Source organism: Mycteria americana, chromosome 7, assembly GCF_035582795.1.
Source record: "Mycteria americana isolate JAX WOST 10 ecotype Jacksonville Zoo and Gardens chromosome 7, USCA_MyAme_1.0, whole genome shotgun sequence".
In the NCBI taxonomy this organism is placed as follows: Eukaryota; Metazoa; Chordata; class Aves; order Ciconiiformes; family Ciconiidae; genus Mycteria; species Mycteria americana.
In genome coordinates this window covers 15,654,112-15,665,349 of record NC_134371.1, presented here as the reverse complement: position 1 = coordinate 15,665,349, position 11,238 = coordinate 15,654,112, and positions in this window count along the sequence as shown.

The following is an 11,238-nucleotide window of genomic DNA, read 5'->3' as shown; positions in this document are numbered from 1 at the left end:
ACGTGATGCGTTTTAAAGCAAATGCTGATGATTTCAGGTTAAAGCAGCTCAAAACAGCCTGATGGGGGGAAAATATGTCTCCAGAGAAAGGGTACCGTATGTGCCAGCCAAGCAGGGCTGCTCTCGCCACCACAGCAAGGCTTCTCTCGTTATTCATCAGCAGTGAAACGTGCTGCCAGGCTGGTGGCAAAGAGACATTGCATTACCAAGATTAGACACAGAATGTATTTTACAGGAGGGATAAAACTAGTCTGAGGGTAACAAATTTTATGGCATGCTGCCTTTTGGAGCATGCCAAAGGGCAATTCCTCCTTCCCGTGGCTTTGCTGTTACCAAGGGAGCTCTGAGACTGAGTTGCTGCAGGGGCTGTGTGAGCACCCAGTCGCCCTGGGGTTTTGGGTGAGCAAGAACATCTCTCGCAACAGGGTGCAGGGAGGAGAGTGCACGCACAGCCCTCAGCTGACCCGTGTCGAAGGGCAGCAGCCTCTCTGCTCCCTACCCACCCTAAGGGCACTCTGCCAGGGAAACCCTAAAAAACAGCCCATGGGCACTTCTCTGCTCGCTGGGCGGATCGCTGTGGCAGAAGAATTCGTGCTGCTTTAACTCTTCGTATTTATGTCGCTCCCGTGTCATTGCTTGCCCTCCTGGTCCCCACAGCCACTCCTCCCCTGGGTTTCCTCACCTCCATCACCACCCACGCCGCAGCTCCGCTGTACGTGCCGTGCCTCGTGGAGGCTCGCAGGAGTGCGGTACAGCCAGCAAACGGCCTTTCCTGAGCACACGGAGCTGAACGAGGAGGCAGCAGGCGACACAAGCTGCTATGGGATAAATTAATTGTTGATGCAAGAAGGTTATTGCATTATCTCATTGCTAACAGAAAAGTTCAGGCAATTAAGCTTTAAGACACATAGGAGGTACTAGCAGTGATTACAACCATAAGACAAATATTTTGTGTGTCAATAAATAACAAATGAACACAGATTTTTACCAGGCTTTTCAAGCTTGGGGGGAAAAAGGCCTTTTATTTATTTTTTCTTATAAACCTTCCCTCTGCAAAGGCAGTCAGTATATCCAATGTACAAGCCTTTGCTGGGAAGGAGAATCTCTTCAGTTTGCAGCCCCAGTGTAAGCTCCTCTGGGTATCATCATACCTTTAATTGTGCCTATTATGCTCAGAAATCACCTATGATTTCCTACAAACCATATAATATAAGGCACAGGAGTTTCAGAGTGCTGCTGAGGAGCAGAGGGAGCTCTGCAGGCAGCATTTCCATTACAAACTGACTACCCCACAGCCCACGCCAGCTTGCGTTGTGCGTGTTGGACCAGCCGGCACAGAACAGCCCTGTGCAGGACCCGGCTGCCGTAGCTGGGATGCCCCGTGGCCACAAAGGCAGAGAGGAGCATCCCAGGCGCTGCGCCCAGCAGGGCCCAGCAGCCAGCACAGGGGCTGCGACACAGCCAGCACTGCGGTTAGGGGAGGGCTCGAGATGCTTTGTCCGTGAAGCCTAGCTGTGATCTCTCCTGCGGGGAACCACAGAGGGTGTAGGAGCTTGCTGAACACCTAAAAGGCGAGTGAACCTGCTGAACTTCTCCTGACTCTGCATGGGATGGCTGTTGCTGCAACGACAGTCTCTGCTCAATGGCAAAGACCCCCCCAGGTGAGCAAGGATTCCCCTTGCAGGGTAGCAGGTGTCACTGGAAAAGCCCAAAGCATGGGCCAGCTCAAGTGCCTGGCCCCCATGAGCTGCAGAGCAGCCCTGCACCCTCTCAGAGTATTTTCCGAGATACCCAGAGAAGGGGAGAATCTCTCTACGGCATCGCCAGCATCGCTGCAACGTTCAAGCGGGGAATAGCATGTTCATGAGGCCACCTGCCCCCGATCCCTTGGGGATTAATGGCACTCGCATGTGCTGGTGAATCATTAAGCCCAGGAAAAAAGGTTCTCTCGCAATAATTGTCTTCCCGTTGCGCAGTAATGTCTGCTAATAGTACTGACGGCCTTCGCCTTTGGGAGGCTTATAGCGTCAGAATTAGAAAATGGGTATTTGTGCTCCTCCCGACCCTGTGCAGACTTCAGCCTCTCTGGACAGCCAATTTATCCCAATAAATAATGGGCTTGCTTAGTGATATTATAAATAGACTGATAAGTACTCATAAATGAGAGGGCTGCTATTATACCAGCGGGTTATGTTGACGTTACAAACCGATGCTGAAGCTGGAGAAGCGGTGCTGGGGTCACTGGGCTCCCAGGCGGGACATCAGTGTGCCCATTGCGGAGGTTCACCCTGAGATACTTCATATTGCTTTGGTATGTGTTTCCACAGCTATTCATTAACAGCATTTCCAAGTTATTTTTAGTACCAACAAAATATAATAATAATGTTTTACACAAAAGACAGCTCCCACAGTTTACAACTGCTGCAAGCCTCTTTAAGCCTTTGAGTACTAAAGGGTATTATCAGCATTTTTGAAGGCTGGGAACAGTCTTGGAGGATGCAGAAGCCTCGGTGACGGTGGCACGAGCCTGAGCAGGGAGCTCGGGAGAGCCAGCTGAGCCCAAGGCGCCTGTCCCTGCTGGGCTCTGGCCTGGGGAGGAGGCTTGCAGCAGGGTGACGGTCAGAGGAAAGACAGGGAAGGTTACAAAGCAGAGGATGGGGGGACATCTGGACTCCTACTCCTGCACGGTCACTGTCCGCTGCAGAGCTGGAAGGTGCTGCAAACTCTGTGGGGCCCAGACACACTGGTACCCGAGCAAACCACGCAGGAGAGCCCGTCCAGCACAGCTGGTCTGCAAGAACACCGGGACCCATCCCAGCCCTGCGGGTGCTCGGTGCTCAACCCTGTGGCTGGCTGGGAACTTGGCTTAGGAGACCAGGGAGCGGAGCGCACGTCTGACAGCAGTGCCTGCGTGCCAGGGGACCGAGGTGTGGGTCCCCGCTTTGGCACAGCGCCATGCTCTCCCCAAACACAGCACACCAAATAAAAGGCAGTGCCATTTATCACACAGATAAGACATTTCCTCTCTGAAGTGCTTTATGACTGTAGCTCAGTCAGGCTTCCCCTCACCTCCCAGATGTTACATGACCTCCGGGGCAACACTCTGCATACCAGAACTAATGCTTCTGTCCCCAAGGGTGCGAGACAGTGCTTGCAGGGAGAGCTGAGGTCCTGCGCTGGCCCAACAGACACAGGGAAGGGTTTGCCTGCCCGAGCACTTGCCTGTATCCCCCAGCTGTAACAGTCTGCTTAATTAAAAACCCACTACTCCCTGCAAACCCTGCACGGCAGGAACTCCTGCCCGTGGAGGGGAGCAAGTTTGGCAGGTCTCCGTGCTCCCTGGGAGAGGCAAGTGGCTCTGCCCACCTTGGGGCTGGGAAAGGGAACACGGCAGGCACCAAGCCTGAGCCCCTGGGAGCAGATCCCCCATGCCGGGGGTCCCCGGGAAGCCCAGCCTCCCCACCACCCACCTCAGGGGTCTCTTTTCCCCAAAAAGAGGAAAGGTCTTCAAAATAACGCTTGGGACTCTTACTTGCTCCCCCTGAGCCTTGCTCAGGACACATCCAAACTTCTCTCCACGAGTACAAGGGCTACAGACCTGCTTCCTCAGGGCGAGGAGGCTGACTCTGCCAGCGAACCACTTCAGCCCCGAGAGCCTTTTCTCTCCTGCAAGGAGAGAAAAGCCACCAAACCTTCTGTGACTCACACCGAAACCATGAGTCGTCTGCATTTCCAGCCAGGCCTGTAATCAGGCTGGGAAAGGGCTGATCCCAGAAGGGTGGGAGGCTGACAAAGATCCGGCTGTCAGAGGGGTCACAGCCCGAGCTAGGTGACCCACAGCTCGTCCCCAAGAGCACAGACCCCCAGGCTGGGGGGGAGAGTCTCCAAGCAGCCATGCCTGCATTTCCCCCTGGCTGCTCAGGGGCTGCTGCAGAAGCTTCAGTAGGTTTTGCCACTGACAGCACTCATACCACCTCCAAAATTAGGTCTTTTAAGGAATGTGATGTTTTAAAAATTCTGCCATGGGGGTGCAATGCGCACCGGTGCGGTTACAGCTTAAGACACATCAACCACCTGGTTACCAGCTGGCTAGAAATCCAGCCCTGCCCATTTGCTGCCTTTGCTTACAGAAATCCTCCAAAACAATTGCGATCACTTTGGGAACGCTGTTATTAGCCCAAAATCTCCTGTCTGCCTGCTGCTCGCCTCTGCGGCGCTACGGGAGCTCCTGTGAGCTCTCCCACCACACTCGGGATCAAAGCCGCCAGCTCAGCTCAAAGCACTGCTGAGTGGATCTTAAAGAGCGTTTCAGCCGAGTCCTAAAAAAAGCTCATCTGCTTTCATCTTTGCTGCGGTCTAACAGACATCTACAGGCCCCTGGGTAATTCCTTGCAGATTCCCTTTCTCTCTGCTGTATCAAACCAGGATGAGTCCTGTCAAAAAGCACATTTCAAAGATCTCGGCGACCTCGGCAGTCCCGTCTCCCCTGGCTGAGAGCTGGCAGGGAGGCAGTGCTGGAGCCGTGTTTTCCAGGAGCGGGAGCTCAGCCTGGCAGGCATCCCCCAGAGATGCCAAGCGCAAGGGCTGTATCGTGTGTCCCTCCTCCTCGGAGACCTGGCTGCATGCCTGGATTTTTTTTTTTCTAAAGAATTATAGAAGAAGGGAAACAGCAGTCAGAAGGTGCGGTCCTCCAGGGCACCAACATTTCCCTGGAATGGGAAAGAAAAATGCCCGGTGTTATTCTCAAAGACATCTGCCCCACTTCTGCTTCCCTGGTGCAATCCCCTGCACGTGCCAGGCGCACAACACCACTGAGCCCAGCCTAGGACCACCTAAGGCCCCATTTACTCACAACTAACAGCATTAGCAGCAAATCCTCCATCCCATGGAAGGCCAAACAGAGCAGCAAAGCAAAGCCCCAATGCTGCTGGACAGAGCTGTGTGCAAGCGTGCACCCGGGGCCAGGTTAGCTCCTGGACACAGACCTCGGGGCAACATGAGTGGCTCTGGAACAGGTCTTTGTTAGGGAATGGAGCTGGTGACCCTCAGCGCCATGTGGGACGTATGGCATTCGGATGGGATGCATGTCCTGGGAGAGCATCACACCCCAGACACTGGGGCAGGAGGCCTTCTGCCCAGCACAGCTCGAGCATGGCCACATCTAGAGCAAAGCCAAAGCAACGCACGTTGCTGGTGCTCCACTCTTCACTCCGAGTGATTTCTGGAGGATTTCAGCATAGGTTTCAGTTACGGTGCAAACCAGAGCATGATTGCAGCAGGTCAGAAAGTCACAAAAGCATCCGTGTGCAGGATCCCGCTGCAAGCAGGGGACTGGGAGAGGAGACGGGTGGCACAGGGTCCCGCCACAGCAGCCAGGGCCACAAAGAACCTTTCAGGGTGGCAGGCAGTGGCTGGGGCTCAGCCTGGTGGCACGGTACCAGCCTGTGCATAGCCAGCAGCACTGGCGCACAGCTCGGCTCCATCTGCGCTTTGTGCTGGCAGCTGAATCGTCTCTGGTGGATGTGTCACCCCTTGTTCTCATCTGCCAGGGCTGAAAGGGACCTTTTTCAGGGCCTGGGGACAGTTCCTCACCTCCACCCAGCACTCAGGACACCCAGTGCTTGTGGCACCCGGCTCGGCCACAGCACCAACACCCATCGCATCTGGGGGGGGACTGCAGGGAACAGCACAACTGTAAGGCACCATGTACTGGGGCTCCAAAGGGTGCTTGGGCTTGCAGACAAGCTAAAACACCCTTTGGGCTGCACAGGGGAGAGGGATGAGCAATGGTGTAACGCTTAGAGCCAAGGAGCCCAGGTATCTGACTACCTCATTCCCACAACCTCCTCCACACAGGAGGGCCGAGCTGAAGCACCAGAGGGACTTTGCTGCATGGTCATCCCAGGAGCTGGGGATGCCCTGCCAGCTCCCCTCTGCATGCAGACAGCAGGTGGCTGGAAGGGCCCCGGGGGTTTCAATCCAGGACCAGCACCTTGGGGACAGCTTGTCCTCCCACCCACCACCCCAGGGCCCTCCTGTGGCAGGCGGGGCAGGAGCTGGCGGGAGGTGGTGCGGCAAATCTGCTCAGATTGCAGTACCGTGTTGTTTTCAGCAGCGGGTTAGAGCCAAGTGACTTCTGGCAGTGCCGGCGTGGGAGGCTCTGGCGTCAGCATGGCACGGGCCCAGAGCTTCCCAGGGCTGCTCCGGCCAGGGGGAAACACTGCGCAGGGGAAAGCTGTTCTCGGGGTGAGCCTGCTTCCTGCCACCGCCGGCAGAGCGGCTTCAGATTTCCAAACCCCTTGGGAACACACAGCAACTCACTGTTCAGCCACGCACACTCACACCCATCCTGCAGCAGACTGCCCTGTGCCCCTGTAGCCTCCCCAAGATGCCACACTGTCCCCCATGGCACCCCTGCCACATCCCCATGTGCCTGTCTCACCCCGCAGCATCCCTGTGCCGTGCTGCCCCCCACGGCACGGCCACCCACCCACGCCTCCCGTCAGCACCCTGGTCCCGGCCCAGCTGAGTCTCTGAGGGAAACTTGCTTTAAGGAACAACAGGGGGAAAAAAGTTTACCAACCTCAGGAGGTGCTCTTGATGTCCCTGCCAGCAGCTCACCTTCCCCAGCGCAGGGGTCACCAGCTCCGGGTGTGTCCCTGGGTTTTGGTGCAGAGCACTCAGAGAGTTCAGCCGGGGATGGTTCCTGGCCCCAGGCACAGAAACGATTTAGGATGGCAAACTACCACTGAGTAAAATCTTTCAAAAGACCCTGTGCACCTGCCTGTGCATTTCTGCCTCCGCTTCAGCAACAAAATGCAGACTGGGAACCCCTAGAGCCACGGGGCACTGCAAAACACAGGGGTGTCACTGCTCCTGCGGTCACCCCCTGGGCCACCAAATCCCCAGCCCTGAACACATCACCCCGCGCAGAGGAGCTGACCGGAGCTGCCAGGGCTCCCCACGCACCAGTTACCCCTGCGCTGGCGAGCCCCTCCGTGCAGAGCGACTGCAGCCTGGCCTGACGCGGAGCCACGCACACCATGACAGGACACAGACACGGCCGCTGCTGGGAGCCTGGGAGCCGCTCGCCACCCCCGGGGACATTTGCCCCTCCGAGCCCCTCGCTAATTAGTGCCAGAGCACAGCTAGCAGCATATTGATCCAGCCAAGCAATTAACCGGAAGGATCTCCCAGGAGCTGAAAAACAAAGGACGGGTTCAGAAGGAAGCGGGGGATGAGGAGGAGGAGGAGGAAGGGTTGCATCCCTGGGGGATGCCCCCGAGCAGCAGCAGCAGCAGCAGCAGGGCCGGGCTGTGCCGTGCTGGGGTCGGCCCCTCTCCCCAGCGCAGAGCCCTGCTGTGCAGGCGCGGCTGCTAGCGGGGAGCCTGCTCCGCCGCGGGGGAGCTGGGAGAGCAGCGCGTCCCGCCGCGCTGAGGGCGCGGTGCCGCAGCAAACTCGTCAGCGACACGGAGAGGCAGAGCTGGCCCGCAGCATCAGCAAAGGGAATGCAAATCCCTGTCTCCGTGGGGCGGAGGGCGATTCCCTGACTGCCAAGGTCTCTGCCAAGCGTGGCTCGTCGCCCCAGAGCAGGCTCGGAGAGGCAGGGAGCAGAGTGGCATCCAGAGGAGCTTCAGAAAAAGTGCTGGTGAGCCAGGGGAAAGCAGCCTCCCTCCGCTCCTGCTGATCCAGCACCCTCTGCTGAGGGCCTGCACATTGACCAGCTACAGCAGACAGCCAGGACCTCTCAACAAGATGCAGGACAAGGGGGCGACCTCCCAGTCCCACCAGGATTATTCCCAGGTACAGCAGGCTGAATGAGAGCAGTATCAGGGTGTCGTGGTTTAGCCCCAGCTGCCAACTAAGCACCACGCAGCCGCTCGCTCACTCCCCCCCGGTGGGATGGGGGAGAGAATCGGAAGAGCAAAAGTAAGAAAACTTGAGGGTTGAGATAAAGACAGTTTAATAGGTAAAGCAAAAGCCACGCACGTAAGCAAAGCAAAGCAAGGAATTAATTCACTACTTCCCATGGGCAGGCAGGTGTTCAGCCATCTCCAGGAAAGCAGGGCTCCATCACACCTAACAGTTACTTGGGAAGACAAACACCATCACTCTAAGTGCCGCCCCCCCCCCCCCCCCCCTTCTTTCTTCTTCCCCCCCAGCTTTATATACTGAGCATGACATCATATGGCATGGAATAGCCCTTTGGTCAGTTTGGATCAACTGTCCTGGCTGTGTCCCCTCCCAGCTTCTTCTGCACCTGGCAGAGCACGGGAAGCTGAAAAGTCCTTGACTAGTGCAGCAACAACTAAAACATCTCTGTATTATCAACACTGTCTTCAGCACAAATCCAAAACATAGCCCCATACCAGCCACTATAAAGAAAATTAACTCTATCTCAGCTGAAACCAGGACACAGGGCAGATCCATCTCTCACACCTGGGTACTGCTCTTCCCCTGAGCAGGAGCATGGGCTATGCATGGCAGGGATCAGTCCAGCCCAGTAGGGCTAAAGACCAGTATCCTACAGGGCCAGGTGGGGCTAAAATGGGATCCTGAGCCATGGGTGGGGTGGGGGACCCCAGGTGGGGCTGGTCAGGGGTCCTGATGATCCATCAGGAGTAAGATCTTTCTCAGTGTTTTTAAACTCATTGTAGATCCAGAGGTGACGCATTAGTGGCAATAACCCAAAGCTTCTGTCGAGCCAATCTTTGTAATTTTTCCTGGTCTCTCCTTCAGACCAGTTACACTTTCAGTCTCACGACAACAAATATCCCCATTTCACCGTGTTGTGGATTGACTCCTAGTCAGGTTTCCCACAACACCTCTAAGATCTCATGATAGGGGAAGCAGCAAATATTTACCCTGCGTTCATGGGTACAACAGAAACCTGCTGCTTTCTGTGCTAGCAATGCCCAGCCCTGGGTGGGCTGCTTCAGATGCGCCAGCAGCATTCAGATTCCTAAGGCCTGAAAAACTGGCTGGAAGTCTCTGTGGCAACATGTTATCTTGCAAGATTTATGGTCCATCCTGCTCCAGGCGAAGTCAGAAATACCACTGCAGTGATCACTCTGGATATTACCACATTTTTTACGCTACTGCTCTGACATTCACAGCTGAGGGAGAAATGAGGACGGGAACATTTTACACTTTCACCCCTGGCTCCAGTAAGGAGCTTACTGGGGGTTTGGTGTGGGGGTATTCGGGGTGGGGGAGCGCAAGCTCCTGTTACTTCCCAGCTTGTGATTCTGGCTGGAAAATAAAGTAAGGTTGTGCTCAAGGATGAATACCTGCACAAGACCAAGAGGGGGATTTTAGTCTTCTATGTCCTCTTTTCCCTTGGGAAAGGCATGACCCCCTCATCAGTGCCCGGCCCCATATGCTGGTAGAGAGGTAAACAGTGAGGGGAGCAAATACCCCAGGGACCAGCACGTTGAGGCTTGTCAAAAATGCAAAGGGAGGACAGCCGAAGTCCCCGCCGAGGGCTGCACGTGTCTGGGGTGGCTGCAGTGAGGCCATGGTTCCCAGTGCACAGCTCCTCAGCACCATAGTCTGATCCCAACTGGTTTTGTGGGTAGGACAACCCGCTTGCTGCATGGCTGTGAAACCAGAGTGCCCCCACCTCGGGAGAGCTCTGCTTCCCCAGGACTCATGTGGTGGGTGAGGACAGGTCTCCCAAGCTTTTCTGCTAAAGCTGTTCCATATCACACAAATAATTAGACAATCTTGTGCTAGGGAAGGGATGGGAGAGGAGGACTGGAGGAGCCTGCAGCCAGGTCCAGTCCCTCTTCCAGTTCATTATGGTGGTAGAGTCCCAGAAGGACAGAGAGACTCATTTGTGATTGGGGACAGATGCTGACAACAAGGCATCTTTGAATAACTACACTCAGTAGCAAACAAAACACTGTGTTAGCAAAAATTATTTTAAGATAGCAACCTACATCTTAGCCAGACTCCTCGCCCCTATGCTTCCCGCAGAGCGCAGTGAGCTGCCTTCTGGCTATGGGAGCAGAGCAGCCTGATTTTCCAGGCAGTCCTGAAGTCCTGGGGCCCTTTGGAAGGTAGAAGGTAGTAGACAACTACCCCCGCTTATCCCTCACCGGTTGCAGGGGAGCTGCAGAATGGCATCTGTGCCACTGCATGTCCCTCTCCACGTGGTCATGAGTGGAAGTCCTGGGTAACAGGCCAAGCTGGGACCCCCGTGTTTGCCATCGCCACCCTCACTGCTCTGCTGGCAGAGGGTGATGGTGAGCTGGCTCCAGGCAGTCAGTCTGTCCGGCTGACAGATCGTGGGCTACCGCAGCTGACTGGCCAAAATTAGGGCACATTCGCAGCATCCCTTTCACCCGCTACCCAGCGAGGGCTGTGATGTCCAGGTGACGGGTGGTGACAGGCAAGGGGTGGCACAGCCAGCACTACCTGCCGTCTGTGTGACGGGTGCATGGGCTGCTCCTGGCCCTGGCATCTCCCCCTTGGTGCACTCATTCATGGCGAGGATGAACCCCTTCCTTGGGAGGTGCTGCTGCCGCCTGCCACGCACTGCTTCGGTAGTACCAGGCTGGCGCTTCACCTCGCACGGGGAGGCACCAGTGTAAGTCTGCAGCACCCCAAGGCTGCATGGCAAGCACTACATCGCTGATGGGAAAGAGGGAAGAGAAACCAGTGCTGTGTTCCTGAGCAGCATCTCCCCGGCACGGTGTTGTCAGATCTGCTGTGAGTTATGTGTATGATTCCCTTCTTGTTTGTTGGAAAGATACTTTCTTTTCAAAGCCATAGTTCCTGAAGTGCCAGCAGCTGCACATACGCTTTGGAGCAAGGCCCCTTGGCTTCAGCCCAATCTCAGTACAGACAGGGATTTGACTTTGTGGCTCAGCAACTGAGCCACTCGTATATTTAATTCAGTATCTACTTAATTGTTATATTTCATTCAGTTGGGGCAGGTACCCTGCACTCAGCAATTTAACACTGCCTGAAGTGGTCCCCTCCTCTTGTCTGTTTCCAGAGCAGTCCCGTTTCGGAACTGCCAGCCCGGGACCATGTCTCAGCCAGACTCACAGGGCTGAGATGTCTACCCAGGGGGGAGCCCGGGCCAGACCTCTGCTGGGATGCAGGAGCTGAGGCACGGGCATGGGACCAGCTCTCCTGAAGCTGTACGACTTCCTGGCTGTGAGATGATTTTCTGTTTCACTAGGAAATCCCTGCACTTCATCCAGATAACGTGGCAATAAAGGCTCACTA